The following is a 16,655-nucleotide window of genomic DNA, read 5'->3' as shown; positions in this document are numbered from 1 at the left end:
GGCACTAATATTAGTACTAGTAGGACTGTGTGTGATAAAGATCTGCATTACACAATGGGCCTCATTACGAGTTTGGAGGTAGCCATGCCCTTAACAATCACTACTGCATACATAAAATGAGCTGGACTTTCCTTTGGGGAAAGTGGCACTTGCTTTGACTGACCGGTTTCCATTCTCACAGAGGTAAGACAAGGATCACCTTGTAAAGAATCAGTTTCGTTCTCCACAATGATATGAGCTATAGGTATGAAATACTGCTTGCCCTCCCATGCTCACAGCTCTTGAAAGGCTGATCAGTAACTGTGCCCCATAAAACAGCATTAAGGCATGGTTTAAACACACCATTAATACCATCTGCTCATTACCCATTCCCCACACAGCTGCATAAAGACATTGCTTATAACATTATTAACATTACAACCATTAGTGGTCCAGAGACAACAGGGATGGAGGGAAAGTACACACACACACACATACACACACACACACGCACGCATGCACACACGTACGTACGCATGCATGCACGCACACACACACACGTGAAAAATACAAGCCTAATCACATTTTGTTGCAAAGATAGAATGAATAGAGATGAAGGTATTGACCAAAGCCACACTTGCCAGAGGAACAGGTCTATAGTTGTACACATTAATCGGGTTTGGAATGGGTGGACAGACAGACAACAAACACTTTCATACTGTAACCTTTTGGCACCAGCACATTATTTTCTGCCACCAGCCCAAAAGGGCAACCCTTTCCCAGTTGCAACATCTTGTTGGACCCACAGAAGTGGTGTGCTGGTTGTCAGATGGTTTTGAACTGTGCACAGACCTCCTCATTCAAGAACTATTCATACAAGAATACTAACATTGTTTTTATTTCCTTCCCATTTAGCCTTGTTGCACTTTGAATCACAATTCTGCTGTATAAAGCACCTTACAAATGCTCAATAAAAATAAAAAATAAAAGTAAATGTGTGAAAACAAATGTCCTAGAGAGTGAAGAGGATGGAAACGTGGTTGAAGGTGTCACAAGATGTCTAAAAGGATGAAAATAGAAGACAGTTTGAACTTGTGAGCATTGGAGAAAAGTTGGAGATATGCATTAGTGCAGCCATTGTGGAGCATTTACTACAAAAGCCAGATTGAAGAAGATCTCCAAGACAATTTTCCTTAAGGCATCTAACATTTGACGACAGCTACTCAAGGTCCTTTGAGTAATGGTGAAGGAGGCACATTGTTTAATCAGAGGATTCTTCATAAGGGGTGGGGCAGTTGCATATTAGGAAAGAGTCCAGTGGTCAGAGAGAGGTTAAAGAGCTCAAACATGTAAGGCTTTCGGTTGGGACTCAGTCTTTGACCACTTGGTGAGCAAAAGGGTTGAAAGGACCCATAAATGGGTTGGCATTCTGAATAATGGATGCTTATTCAATTGGAAAGATAGGGGAGAAGTAGTCGATAGTAGAAGAGGTTGGGGGTGGACAGAAAAAGGGTTGGTGAGTGAGGAAGTCTGTGAGAGTGTGATGAATTTGAGAGAATTCAGAGGAAATGTAGTGAGCAAAGTAATTAGCAGAAAGGGAGGTGGGGATGGATGGTAGGTTTGAACAATGCTTGCAGGGGTAAACAAAGGTTTGTAGGTATGATTGCGAAGGGAGGAGATTAGGTTTGTGAGGTAGGAGGGTTTGGCAGAGTCCATTGCAGAAGTGAGGACAGCCAGTGAATGTTTGGGGTCTGCAAATTTCACCAGCTTCGTAGGTCATGGTGCATGTTTGTTTTGAGGGTCTGAATTTCAGAGGTGATCCAAGGCTGAGAATGATGGGGATGGGAAGGTGTGAATGTGCAAGCAGGATAGCATTGATCGAATGGAGTATAAATTGAATAGTGAAAATCAGAAAAAGCATTGCCAAAGGAAGAGGCATGAACAGACGGAGAGAGACATGAGGGAGGTCCTCACATCATAAGGGTAAGGAGCAAGAGAGACCTGCTTGAACTTCCCCTTGGTAAATGAAGAATAGAGAGTAGGAGTAGAGGGTGGGGGTAACAGAGAGATTCAAGTGACAGATATAGTAATCAGAAGGAGAGTGAGAGCAATCAATGGATAGGTCACATGAAGTGAGTGAAGGAGGGGAGAAAGACAAGGTCATGAGAGTTCCCAGCAGAGTGGGTAAGAGGGTGTGTAGGGAGAGGCCAGATAGGAGGGAGTTAAGTTCAAGGCGGGTGGTGGTGGATTACTTGAGAACATTAAAGTCCCCTAGAATGACAATGGGAATGTTTGTAATAAGTGACTCAAGGAGAAGGTTTAGGTCAGTGAAGAAGAAGTAGAGAGGACCAGGGGATCAACAGAGAGATGCAATAGTGAGAGTTGTTGGAGGGAGGGGTTGAATACTTGCATAGTCACAAGAGGATGCATTGATGTCAGAGGGTGACAAGGCAGCAGAGGTGAGAGCCTTATTGATAATGAATCTCACTCCATCACCCTTTCCAACAGGTTGGGGAGAGTGGGAGAAGGTAGCAGAGTCATTTTGAAGAGCTGCTAGTGTAGCAGACTAATGGGGGAGATCCAGGTTTCTGTGATCGGGAGAACTGAATGTAAAGGCTGACAAGAGCCAAAGAGGAATAGGCAGGTATGAAGGGTGTTGGTGCAGGAGGAAAGGAGGAAGATGGGGAGTTCAGAAAATACAGTAGTAGTTAGACTGAGTTGTGGCTGAAGGCTATGAGAGAAGGGAGGAGAAGAGTGAGTGATTACATGGAAGAATGGATCAAAGTCAATGGGGGTCATTCCGAGTTTGGAGGCAGCACCATGGCCGCCTCCAAACCCGGGTCCGGGTCCGGTGTCTCTGAATGGGGACTTACCGGCTCATTCCAACCTTGGAGGACCCAGTAAGTCCCCATTCAGAAAATCATTCCCCATTTGAGCCCCCATAGGGCTCAATGGGAATGGGAAGGAGCTAATAACGGGTCCCGCTAAGGATGGCTGGTCAGACCAGCCATTCCTGGTGGGACCCGCTAAGGGACCTCGGAATGTGGAGGTAGGGGGTTAATAGCACCAGCATCATTACCGGTGCCGTTAAGCCCCTACCGCCAGGGTCGGAATGACCCCCAATGTGCCTGAGGGAGGTTTTGTTTGTTTGTTTATTTTATTATTTATAATGCACACCGAGGGTATCAGGGCGCAGAAAGCAACTAGAAAATGTTCAGCTTTGGTTACAGTACTGTACAGTCATATACAGATATATACAGATTATATACACAGGGAATAAGGATAGCAGGTTCAGAGAGGAAAATGGTCAAAAAGTAGAATACATGATAGGAGAATATACACAGGCAAAGGAGAAGCAGACATAGATGGTAAGGTGGTGTCGGTGTGGGCCACAGTAGAAAAAATAAGCAAGTGAAGACACTGAAGAAAGTGTAGAGGCCAATGTGGGTAAGTGGAAAGGGTAATCGGTAAATTTTGCCTGAGAAGAAACAGGTGTAAGTTGGACTGGAATTGGACTATATGTAATGTAAGAGATACAGGTGGTGTGAATTTCAACTAGGCCATGAAGTTCACCAACAACTCAGACTCCTGTAGAGAGTGGAGGTCAGTGCGTAGTTGGTGCTGGTGTGTACTTCAGCATGTGTGTGTGGCTTAGCACTGATGTGAGACAGTGTTGTGAATTCATGCAAACCAAAGAAAGGGTAGCTTGAATTGGTTACATAACATTACAAAGCATAGCACATGCATAGTGTACCATAGGACCACATTGTAGTATAGGGACTAATATACGCTAATCCCCACTAATCCCTATCATACTAATCATTAACTTCTAAGCTATTAACATATTTAGTGATTAGAATGGTATATCTTATTCCATGGCAAACTTAGGGTGCAAACTGGGGGGTGTAAATGGGGCTGTAACACGGACTCTGCAATGCTGTTTAGAAATAAAATGCAGGAATTCAAATGTTTTTACAATGGAGACGTGAGCTGAAGAATTTGAAACATCATTCTGTTGAAAACAGTCCATTGCATTTGAGCTGCAAGCGCAGGAAGCCAGAATGAAAATGTTACATGTCGATTCCGTGTCCATTGAACCAAACTCTGTTCAAGGGTGACTGTGTAGAAGAACATGGACTTCTGGAAGTTTCCAGAAGGCTTGGTCATGTCAGATGAGGTGTTTGATTGATGTATGACATTCCTGACAGTGGCTGGGAGATCATATACCTTCTTTAGGTAGATATAACTTGAATGAGTTGGCAGACAGAGTGTTTACAAAGGTGCAGAGAGAAAAAGGAAGGGCTTTTGTCAAGGGAGTGAGGACTAAGAAGTGAGAAAAGAAAATGTGGCTTTTCGGAGAGCCTTTTGCTCTGGGTGCTATTCTGAGCCAAACTGCCTGTGTGCCTTGCTGGAGATAAAGGAGAGCTGCACTGATTCTCTGGGAGACAGAAGAGAAGAAGTGAGAGAGAGATTGTGTGCTGCCAAGAGAGGTTGCTGCAGGTCGGCAAGGACAAAACGCTTCAACAATTTATGGTAAGTATGATGTGACAAATGAAGAAAATGTTACATACTGTAGATAAACTTGCCCTGACTAGCATAAAGTCAAATTAGGTTTCTGGGAAAACCCTTTTTTCTTAACTCGTTGGAGTACAAATGTGCTTTCCTATGAGAAACTAGCTGCCTGCAGAAAGGAAGAGAGTTACCGTTGTAAGTGAAACATTTACATTTTAAGGTTAAAGAAAAAAATGTGTGTGTTCTGCCAAGTTTAGAAAATTAAAGGCTTGCCTGGCTGTTTGTGGAAGGGAAACTTTTGCCTGGGGTGAAAGAAGACAGGACAAACTTCTGAAAATGCTATGGGCGTAAAGGTATTGTATCATTATCATTACTGACAGATTGTGAAACCAGCATGTGTAGATAAATGGGAATATATTTCTGTTGTCTCAGCTTGCTTTTAATGTTATAATGGCCACACATTGTGTGTATTTCTGTGTGTTTTTATTCTGATCTGCAGACAATCTATAAAGTGTCTTATAAAATAACGAAGGCTGTGCATGACTGATTTCTGTTTGGCATATCTATTTGGAAAGGTGTAGAGGGTTGAATTTGGTCCAATCATAACTGCGAAAACAGGATAAAGTTAAAGTTCCCTGCATAACACTAGGCCCGGTGCTGTCCCTTAGTCAGTACCCCAAATAAAATAATTAATTTTTTGTGTGCAGTGAGGTAATCTCCACGCTAGAATTCAGAGAAACAGCCCAAGAGGTTATGGCCTGGAGATACAAATATCTAACAGGTTTTTGGCATCCTTGGGTGGGCCCATTTGACTTAGGTTACTGGGCATGGCCCCTACATAGTATGGTCATATTGTGTTGTGATAGGTGCATTTTGAATTTTGCTCATTTTTTATTATTCCCCTGTTTGAATTGCATTGTGTGGGAAGTGGCAGTGATTGTGCTAGGTACACATTGAATTCCTCTTTGCTGCCTTGGTGGCATTGGTGCAAATAAGACAGAGACTGAAATTAGATTTGCTGACTTGTGCAATTATGTGGAGGCTAAACTATTCGCCTTGACAACGTGGTCATCCGACTCATTGTCAGGATGGAGTGAGAGGATTACTTCTAAAATAGAAAATGAACATTTTAGTGAGATTTTTTGCTGAAGGGAGCATTCTGCAGGCCTGCCTTGGCTGGATTTTCTAGGCAAGCGATCGTAAACAGGAGGCCTTATTCGCTTAGGTGCCACACTTTGGTTCTCATTACATAAACATACTACATTTCAGGCAAAAGACTCTGATGTGATTGCTGAAACACAGTGAAGAGAAGGACCCAATGCACTCTCTGGGCTTCTCGCACCCCTGGATCAGGGAAGACAGACTGGAAACTAAGCAGGAAGGCAGGCAGACATTCAGGCTGGATTTTAAAGACATATTTTAATACTTCTCAGGACACAGGAATCAATCAACAAACACCAGAAAACCAATAACACTCTCTGAGCTCTCTCTCAGCATTAGTTCATTATTTACAGTTTCAAGGCTGAGGTAATTTAATAATTTAAAACACAACACATTTTAATTGGATCTGATAACTAAAGACAAACCACCCTCTAGTCCAGTGTTGGTTGCCTTGACTGCCCCTCATAAGGTCGCTATGTCATAACCATGCATGCAAACTAATTAAATGTGTGTGAGATGCACTTGACCTTTAATATGAATCCTTTGATGCCTAGAGAAAGAACACTCTTGGCAGCCTTCTCAAGGTTCCTTTGGCAGGCAACACCATGCCTTCCTGTCAAAGAAGTCTAAATATGGGCATCAGCTGTGTGGACCGCCCCTGAACTCAACAGCTGCCTGCTCTAATTTCAACTGTCCCTTAAACAGTACCTTGCTACCTCCGGCTCGTCAATGACAACATGTCTAGATATGTACTCCTTCCATAAACCTTTAATGACCTGCTTTGAGAGAATTATTTAATTATATCATCATGACTGAAATTCGACCATTTTGTATTCTGGCAACCATTTTAGGATCTGCCTGACCTTGTCCCAATCAAAATGGCTGATCAAATTACAAAATGACTGACCAATCTGTTTTTAATCAGAACTTCTTTCCTGTTCACTTTTCAGCCTAGATTCTTGGTATCCATAATAAATGTGTGCTACCTGAGATGCCCTTCACTGTGTAAGGCATTCTGACCCCAGAAATATATGTCACTCTATAATGTGCTTTTTTGGCCTACAAGGTAATACAATTATGATTTTTGCACGACTGGAACTATTGATCAACCCAACAAGTTATCTGCATTCAGTTTGAGGTGTGTGGGGGTCTACCTCCTATACAACAGTGTGATTTGACGGTGATGCATGAGCAAATGTTGCAGTTGGAAGGAAAATTGAAACAGAGTGAGCTCTGCCTGCAGGCCCAATGTGATGATGTAAGTGCATGATTGGCGAAGAAAGAGCAACAGAAAGAGCAACAGTTTTTGGACAGTGAGGAAGAGATTGTGCATTTAAAATCTGTTTTGGATGGTGTTCAAAAAGATAGGGAGCTAGCACTTGCAGATGTTCAAGCACTCAAAAAGGGTGGTAGTCAAACAGCCAAAGAACCACAGGCAGTGGAGGATGAGATTTTAAGACTTATGGATGAGCATGATAGAAGCGCTGAAACAGTTGATCATTACAAAATGCAAATGACTGAAATGCAGGAAAATTGTTCAATTGAGGAGAGAGAATCCTGCACATTATGTTAAAACTCAGGATCTCTAAGCGCAGGCAGGTAAGGAAGCAAGATTCCAGTGCCAGGAGCGACAAAGGTACAGGGCTGCTTATGCCCCATGGGCAGCAGGGTGTTTCCCTAGTTGAGGCTGAATGCAGTCACAATCTGGGAAATTGGCCAGCTGTTGTTCACTTGGCAGGAGCTGGCTGCTCTACAGTGGTCGAGGCTGAGCCCACCTACAAAGTGACCCATCGTGCAATGCACTAAAAATAGTGAAGTCTATCAAGACACTAATCAGACCATTGAACAATAGATTCAGGCATTTCCATTGAAGATCACCTGGAGAGTGTAAATAACATTTCTCAGACACGTGAGATTCTACGGGCCCAATACGGTAGATACTTCCATCTTACCATGGACCCTGCTTCTGCTAGTTTTATTAGAGGTCTAAATGAACAAAAGAACTTGTCATAGAAGGATTATGAAGGAGAGATTAGGAAACCATGTTTGCCATATCATTCTATCCAAGATGCTAAGAAGGCTGCAGATAGCATAACTCAGTCAGATGAGTCATCACGCCATTTTTTGCAAAATTTGAAAAGAGCATTCTCACGTTTTTATGTGGCATGTGACCCACATTCAATAGAATTCAAAACCACGTTTTTCTACAGATTTATGAGGCACATAGTTTCCCAGTTTGCTCTGGAATTTAATTGGGATGAAACCTTAGAATGGATCATTGAACAAGCCATTAAAAAAATCTATGAATGAATCTCTCATGAGAAGGGACTGGTTAGGGGTAAGGAATATAATCAAAAGATTAAAGAATCTACACCTGCAATTCTAGAGGTGAAATCTGGGAAGATGCCATTAGGGACAGCTCAAATTCAAATAAGGGATGACACACCACATAATCAGAAGGCCGTGGCCATGCAAGGAAAGGCAACAACACCCCAACCACCTGTGTTCCAATCCATAGATCCCAGTAACAGAAGCTCATACATCAGTCCTTTGTATCTTGGTAATTCACCCAAGGTGGAATTTCGCTATGAAATGTCAGGAGCAAATAATACCCAGAATAAAATGTATAACAGACCATGTCAGGCCGTAGGGGCCCAGAGTAGGTTTGTCCCTGCCACAATGGTTTATGGCAATCAGGCAATACCAAGATATGTAGAAAGGGTTTTTGAAAATGGAGGTGAACAGAGGGAACAATTTCAGCCAAGTGAGAGAGAGGATGTAAACTATGCACCTCGTCATTATGCTCAATCCTCTCCACAGGTTCACCATGGTTATAGGACCCTCACCCCACACTCTCCACCCCCTGCATCACAGCAATTCAGGGGAAACACAAATAGGTGTCTGAGCAAATCTTGTCTGAGCAGATAGGGAAACTGTGTAGTACAGGAACAGCAACTGAATGAAAGTACAGAATGTCACAAGAGTGTCATTGCATTGGCTGATAATACATGACTAATTATCCAGGCTTTCCACAGTAAAATCACAAATGACAATGGTTTACCATTGAATGAACAAACTGAAGTGCATAGAGATGTAAAACTAAGAACACCACTGAATGACAATGATATAGAAATGAAATCACACACAAAAAGGGGATATGGTTTAATCTAGAGTTAAACCAAAACATTCATGTGTGTAAAAATGAGAAAGAAGAAAACAGAAACACACAAGATGAACCTAAGGAACCACGAATCAAAAGACAGTTTAAAAAGGGCAGGCGATAAATCAAATGATTGCCTGTCTGTTCTAATAGTGATCCTGTTCCCGCTTACAAGAAAACATTCCAAAGACCATCCGCTGAAGAGCATTTAGAGCCATAGACATTTCATGAGGCAGAAATAACAGGTACAGTACAAAAAAAGGTAAGTGTTACACATTTGAAACTGATACTCATGAAAATACAGAACAATTGGTTTCCAGAGTGGAGGTAAGTGGAAGAGATCTAGACAATGGGGGTAAAGCAGAAGAGAAATGGGAGATGAACAGTGGTGATGCTGCTATGGAAGTGCAGTCAGTGGCAACACTCCAAATGAATTCTCAAGACAAAAAAATAAACTAAGAAGTTGAAAGAGAAATGGTCAAAAAGGGGGGTAAAAGGTCATTTCATATGCCCCTTTGCTTAGCAAGAAGCCAGGCTTAAGGAATGAAATCAGTAACAATTCACATTCCCTGTGTGCAATTGAAGAATGCGAGGATAGGTTTTATGCACCTATTACTATTAAAGAGAGGTGTAATACGTTTGCAATGATTGACACAGGTGCCGAGGCAACTGTAATGTCAAAGAAACTAATGCAAAGCCTAAATGACAGCAGATCCCCACAAGACATACTAATGTTGAGGCAGAGTGAAGGCCCCGTGAATAACTTCAATGGTGAAGACATACCAGTGGAAGGTGTCATTGAGATTGATATCAAGATAGGGAAGCATAGAATGAGACAGGAAGTGGTGGTCACACCCATTGACGAGATACCATTACTTATAGGAACAAATTGGTGCAGGAGACTGTCACCTCTCGTTGATGGAGTAAATGAGCTGTTGTGCTCTTTGGCCCAAAAAAAACCTGAGACCAAAAAAGGTAATGAGCCAGAAATACAGTGCAACCGAATGTCACAACATTGCTAGATCATAAAATGCAGTGGAAGTACATCTTTGGAATGGCTGTGTGCCTACTGTCACAGTCATCCTCATGTGCGAGGGTGAAATGCAAGGAGAAAATGATTTTTTTTTTAGAGATTTACTTGAACTTGCAAACTTGAGAGAATTAAACAAGATAGTACCTGTGTCAAGGTGGCCACTCCCATTTATTGATCAGGTCCTTGCACAGGTTCAAGTGTTAAGGGTCAAAGGTATTTACCACTTTGGATCTTAAAACAGGGTACTGGTGTGTGGCAATAGTTGAAGATATACAAAATCTATTTGCCTTCTCGTTTAATCGATTGCAGTATGTATGGAATCGGACCCCTTCCGGGTATATCAATAGTGGGAGTGAGGGAATTTAGCTCAGTCAAGAATCACATCATGGACATTGACTTTGCAGGGATTTCTAGTGGAAGTGAGACATGGACAGAATAAAAAGAGCCAAGTTGCTCAGGGAATGGCAGATTTACATGATTGTGCAGCTGTCTGTGTCCCTGATGACACAGTTTAGAAACAAATGTAATCAAATTTGAACCATCTCCACACAAGGCACTCAATGAAGAAACATGTAGGGATCTCCCAACTGTGTATGTAGATGGATGTGCATACCACGTGGGGGGTAATTCTGAAAAAGAATTGGTGGCAGCAGTAGGGAATTTGTGCGTGAAGTGTATGGCATGAAGTTAGGTTCCCAAAAGCAGTCAAGTTGCAGAGTTGGCTGCCATATATAAAGCAATATCCACAGCGATAGAAAATAAATTAAAACAAATAGTTTTAGTTACTGATTCTGATTAGGCCTGATATTGTTTTGTAAAATATTTACCTTGGTGGAAATTGAGAGGAATGGTCACATATAACAAAAAGTCTCTTAATCATGGTAAACCGATTCATGGCATAGATAAACTGGCTTCCGAGAATGACATGATTATTCAGGAGGAAAATACAGACTCATATGAACACACCAGGAGAAGACAAAGAGGGGAATGACAAGGCAGATCAGTTAGCCAAGATTGGGGCAGTGATGGGGGAGTTATTTCCTAATTGTTCTTTTTTATAATTTGTATAATTGTTCTTTTATAACACGCTTAATACCAGTGTGTGGTTTTTAAGTGCAGGATCAGGATTCAAGCCTGCTTTAAGCTGCGCTATCTTGCTTCCAAGACAAACGCATTGCCCCTGAGCTATCCTTCCACCCCTTGCTGAAATCCAATTAAATGCTATAGCATGCTCCAAATCTCAGGGAACTGTTGATCAGCCTGTGGCACAGTGGAGTGTTGATACTCCTGATCAGGATTTGATCAAGGCACAAAAAGAAGATCCTGTTTTAGGTATACTCGATAATCATTTATTAGATGCAGAGCAAAATCCTCTGACTGAGGGGGACTGTAAAAGGAGAGAAGAGTTGAGGGTGTTGTTAAAGAACAGGAAGAGAATTCGACTACACAATGAGAAGATGATTCAGGAGTCCATGCCAGGCCAAATCCAGCTGGTGGTATCTTTGTCATTTTGTGGATTGATGCTACATCAGGCCCATGATGCCATAACTGCAGGTCACAGAGGGTCTCAGAAAACATTAGAAATCCTAAAAGAATATGCTTATTGGCCACACATATCACAAGATGTAGAGGTCTATACTAGAAGATGTTAGGTGTGTGCACAGTTTCAGCCTACTTCTCCCAGCATGTAGGGCGTCATTAATGAAAAGAGCTCTGACACTTCCATGGTCAGATTTTCAAATCGATTTTATTGGTCCTGTCCAAAGATCAGCTCAGAGAAACAGATATATGCTGACGGTCACCTGTTTAATGTCTAAGTGGTTAGAGTGCATGCATGCACCTAACTGCAGTGCACAAACGGCAGTCACATTGCTTGTGAATCATGTTTTCTCTAGATTTGGTTTGCCTCAAAGAACAGAATCAGACCATGGAAGTCATTTTACTAGTGCAGTGATGACAAAGATGTGGCAAATCTTGCGAGTAAAAAGGAAACTGCACATTTCCTATCAGCCTTCTTCTTCTGCAGGTGTGGAACATAACAACAGATCAATCAATGATATTTTGAAGAGGTTTGTAGCTGAAGCAGGATCAATTTGGGATCTGCAACTCCCTCTGGTCCTAATGTCAATTAGGTCAGCACCATCAAAATCCACAAACTTTAGTTCACACGAAATCATGACAGGCAGAAAAATGGTTTTGCCACAACATTTGTTATACCAGACCAATGAAAAGGTTCTGAAAATGCAGCCACAATTCATGAATATATAGAAAACTAGAGAAAGCACTTGCAGCAGAAAAGACTCTGACAGTGCAAAATCATACTATAAGAACACATATGTGAGAGAGTATGAAGTAGGTGATCAGGTGTTTAAATTTGACTTTGCAAAAAGGTGAACACAAGAATGCAAAATTTCTAGCATCCTGGCACTGCCCATACAAAATTGTGGACAAGGTTTCACATGTTGTCTGCCGAATTATGGTAAAAGGAGGAGAGCTGATTGTGGAACAATTTGCCCATGTTAACTGAATCAAGCCATTTCACCTGAAACATGAGGTGAAAAAGCTAGAACAAGCTGGAAAAGCTAGTAGGGAATAAAAGGTGTAGTTGTATAGTAAAATCAAAACATGTTTACTTTGAAGGGATTCACTGTAACAGGTAAGTAGATCCACTGCAGCATGTAAGTAGGTGTGTTTTGAATTATTTAGATAAGGGGTAAAACGGGGATATGTCAGGGAAGTAGGTGTGCGCAGGAGTATGGATGTGAGGTGTACAAAAATATATTAAAAAAGGGCAGGTTTAGGCTTGTAATATTGTACTATTGTTAATGATAGGTAATATACATTTTGACTTCCAAATAGGTGGAACAAATTGTGGATGTGTTTCAATTGTATGTCTTCATTTTGTTTAATCCATAAATTTGTTTTCAGAGAGTTGCAGAGGGAAAAAAAAGAATGAGAATGAGGTGTTCTATAATGTCCTATAATGTATTTGTGTATTATATAATACAAAATACTTCTTCCAGGTCATGAAGGGAAATGGAGTAAATGGCAATTAAAAAAAGTATTTTACTCGAAACTTAATCTGTCTATTTCTCTTCTGATTTAGATAGTAACAATTTTCTTCACCAGCGCTCCTGGAACTGGGTGTCGCCGGAGGGGACCCTTGGTATCCGCCAGATGAATGGGCGTACACTGAACCAAAACCCCCTGGACCGAAAAAGGGGGAAAAGATGAGTGACTTGCGAGCGTGAAAAAAACTCCCCATTTAGAGGAAAACTGTGGCATGGACACAGGCCTTTTGTTAAATATGCATGTTGCAAAGCTGCCAGCGCCAGCTTTAGGCCTTGTGGTGGATCTGCCACCACCAGTTTAAGGGAGTTGTCATTTTACAAACAATTCTATGCATTTTGTTTTATCCTTGTCTTTATCTATCCTTGCCTCGTGGGCAATTTAAGGTTGAATGTTTATCTGTGGAGTGTGTCATTCTTCAACACAGACATTGGGTTCAACACATTTTTCTCAAGGTTTTGACTGCTACTGTCATCTATTGCTAAAATAGGCAGCGATTATTAACAGCATGGACAAGCAAATAGGACTTGGTGTTACTTGTGCTTTGGCGATTCATTTATAAGTTAAAAAATAAGATAAAAAAGGATTATCAAAAAGAAAAGATTATCAAAAAAAGAGTAAAAAAAGATCAAAAGGAACGTGTTTATAAATAAAAAAAGATTATAAAAAAGGTTATAAACCACATTACATCTAAGGACAAGAAAACCTATGAATGGGAGATTGTTTGAACAATAACGGATGACTCTTAAGTTAAAAAAATGAAAAATGCTTATATTATTACAAATGCACCAAAGATCACATGGACTGATTTTTGTTTTTTCTGCAGAGGCTCTCAGAATGTAGGCTCTACAGAAACAAAAGGGGGGAGATATGTAAGAGATACAGGTGGTGCAAATTTCAACTAGGCCATGAATTTCATCAACAACTCAGACACCTCAGCTAGTGGAGGTCAGTGCGCAGTTGGTGCTGGTGTGTACTTCAGAATGTGCGTGTGGCTTAGCGCTGATGTCAGACAGTGTGAATTCATGCATACCAAAGAAAGGGTAGCCTGAATGGGTTACTTAAGTAATAAGCTCCGAGCCGTGGAGGCATTAACGAATCAGGTAATGCCCCGGGTCCCATAGTTACAGGCCCGAGAAAAGAGAGCTTGTGTGCTGCCAAAAGAGGTAGCTGCCGGGTAGCAAGGACAAAGCCCTTCTTCAATTTTCAGTAAGCATTAGGTGACAAATGAAGAGAATTTTACATACTGTAGATAAAATTGCCCTTATTAGCGGAAAGTCAAATTAGGTTTCAGGAAAATCCTTTGTTCTTTACTAGTTGGAGTAGTTGGAGTACAAATGTGCTTTCCTATGAGAAACTAGCTGCCTGCCAAAAGGAAGAGAGTTACAGCTTTAAGTGAAACATTTATAGTTCAAGGTTATTAAAAAAAACACGTGTGTTATGCCAAGTTTAGAAAATTAAAGGCCTGCCTGGATGTTTGTGGAGGGGAACCTTTTGTTTGAGGTGAAAGAAGGCAAGAAAAGCTTCTGAAATTGCTATGGGCGTAAAGATATTGAATAATTACTCACAGATTGTGAAACCAGCATGTGTAGATAAATGGGAATATATTTCTGTTTTCTCAGCTCGCATACAATGCTACAATTGTCCCCCATTGTGTCTATTACTGTGTGTTTTTATTCTGATCTGCAGAAAATCTATAAAGTTTCTAATAAAATAACGAAGGTTGTGCATGACTGATCTGATTTCTGTTTGGCATATCTATTTGGAAAGGTGTAGAGGGTTGAATTTGGTCCAACCACAAGTGCGAAAACAGAATACCAGTTAGAGTGCCTACATAACACTAGGCCGAGTGCTGTCCCTTAGTCAGTGTCCCGAATCAAAGATACATTTTCTTTGTGCAGTGAGCTAATCTCCATGCTAGAATTCAGAGAAACAGCGCAAGAGGTTATGGCCCGGAGATAATAAGATCTAACAGTAACCATAAATTAGTAAACATGCCTGAAACAAGAATGCTTGCTGGTTGTTTGGGATAACAGCAGGTGCACAGTGAATGGAGAGTCAGTGGGTCAAATAATCCCTATTTGTGGAAGAAGTAGACAGGCAGACAGGGAGCAAAAAAGAATCCTTGCTTGAGCAGGATCTCTGGCTACAGACTCTTTCCTGCCCTTTCAGGCCCAAACAGGGACTTGCCCTTTCCTAGGTTTGGCTCTTAGGTGCTAGACACCCAGGGGAGATAGAATAACAAGAGAGGAATTGTGTCATGAGGCCCTCTGGGAACCAGTCTGAGTTTTCGGGATGGTTCCCAGACTTGCAGGCTGTGTCCTGGGTATTGTAGGGCCAGGGCGATTTGTTTTTTTAGGCAGGAACCTCAGATGATGCACATTTTCCTCTAGGGATGCAGGCTAAGGCATAAATATGAATTTTAAAATGAAAATCCAGTCACATGATCTGGTCACATGACACGTGGGCACCGATCAAAGTGCTCAAGGTGGCTTCCAGACTTGTAGGCAGGGTCCAGGGTGTTATAGGGCCAGAGAACTTCTTTTGTGAGGCAGGACTCCATATGGTGCACAAGATCTTCTGGGATGCAGAATGTGGCAAAACATGATTTTAAAATTAAAAGCCAGTCACATGACATGGTCACATGACCTTCTAGTTGCTGGATTCCACACTTCCAGGCATAGTCCTACGTGTTTCTTATATATGTTACTGATCCCCGTAAATAAAAAAGGAGACTGGTGTAGTCCCTCAAACTATCGTTTGCTATCAATGTTAGATGTGTCCAGTACGATATTCATCTCCTTGGTCCTAAAGGAATTGGAAACCTGGGTCACTACCATCCAGATCCTGAGCTATGCACAGATGGGCTTCAGACCTGGGGCGAGCACACTGCACAACATCAGGGTGCTTGACCTGCTGATAAACAACACCACCAGCAGTAAAGAGGCCACCCTGTACATGGCTTTCATTGATTTCCGTAGTGCCTTTGACCAAGTGGTAGGTGAAACTTTGTGTGCTAAACTACAAGCCATGAATTTCCCTGGTTGGATCCTACAGATTCCAACCATGCGTCATAGTGAAAACACCACCAAGATCCGTCTAAACAATGAGGGGGGCTGTCTGCCCCATCCACGTAAATAGAAGTGTAAAGCAGGGATGTGTGGCAGTCCGCATGCTCTACAACCTCTATATTGCGGATCTTCTCCCGTGCATGAAAACTAAAGCAAACTGACCCCAAAGCTTGGCGATCAGCCTATTATTGGCATGCTTTATGCCAACGATCTAATACTATTCGATCGAACTACGTCTGGCATTAAAAGCATGCTAAATGAGCTGGCAATGTACGCAGCCCAACTAGGCTTAACCATCAATCTTGATAAAACAAAGATCATTGCTGTTGCTAGAAAGGGGCCAAGTTGATCGGACATCGACACTGTCTTGGGCTCGATACCTATTACAGAATCCCACCCCTACCTGGGTCTGGACTTTCAAGCATCATCCAACTACGAGGCGATAATCACCTACAAAAAGTAGTGAGCGAAATTGCTCACCCTTCAGGCTAGCCAGTTTGCCAAGAGTACAGCAGGCTTTAGCATCTCGGGCATCTTAAAGCTCTATCTGCAGTGCTTTGTTCGCTCCATCCTGTATGGACTTGAGGCCCTAGCCATGCAGGGCTTAAGGTGGTTAAATATCCTTGTGGGCCACTACGGGCGCACTGTTTTGGGGCTGGGCCCGTCTTGT

The sequence above is a fragment of the Ambystoma mexicanum genome, chromosome 7q, assembly GCF_040938575.1.
Source record: "Ambystoma mexicanum isolate Mex_15411 chromosome 7q, UKY_AmexF1_1, whole genome shotgun sequence".
NCBI lineage: Eukaryota > Metazoa > Chordata > Amphibia > Caudata > Ambystomatidae > Ambystoma > Ambystoma mexicanum.
The sequence above is the reverse complement of the archived record's forward strand: the minus strand, read 5'-3'. Positions refer to the sequence as shown.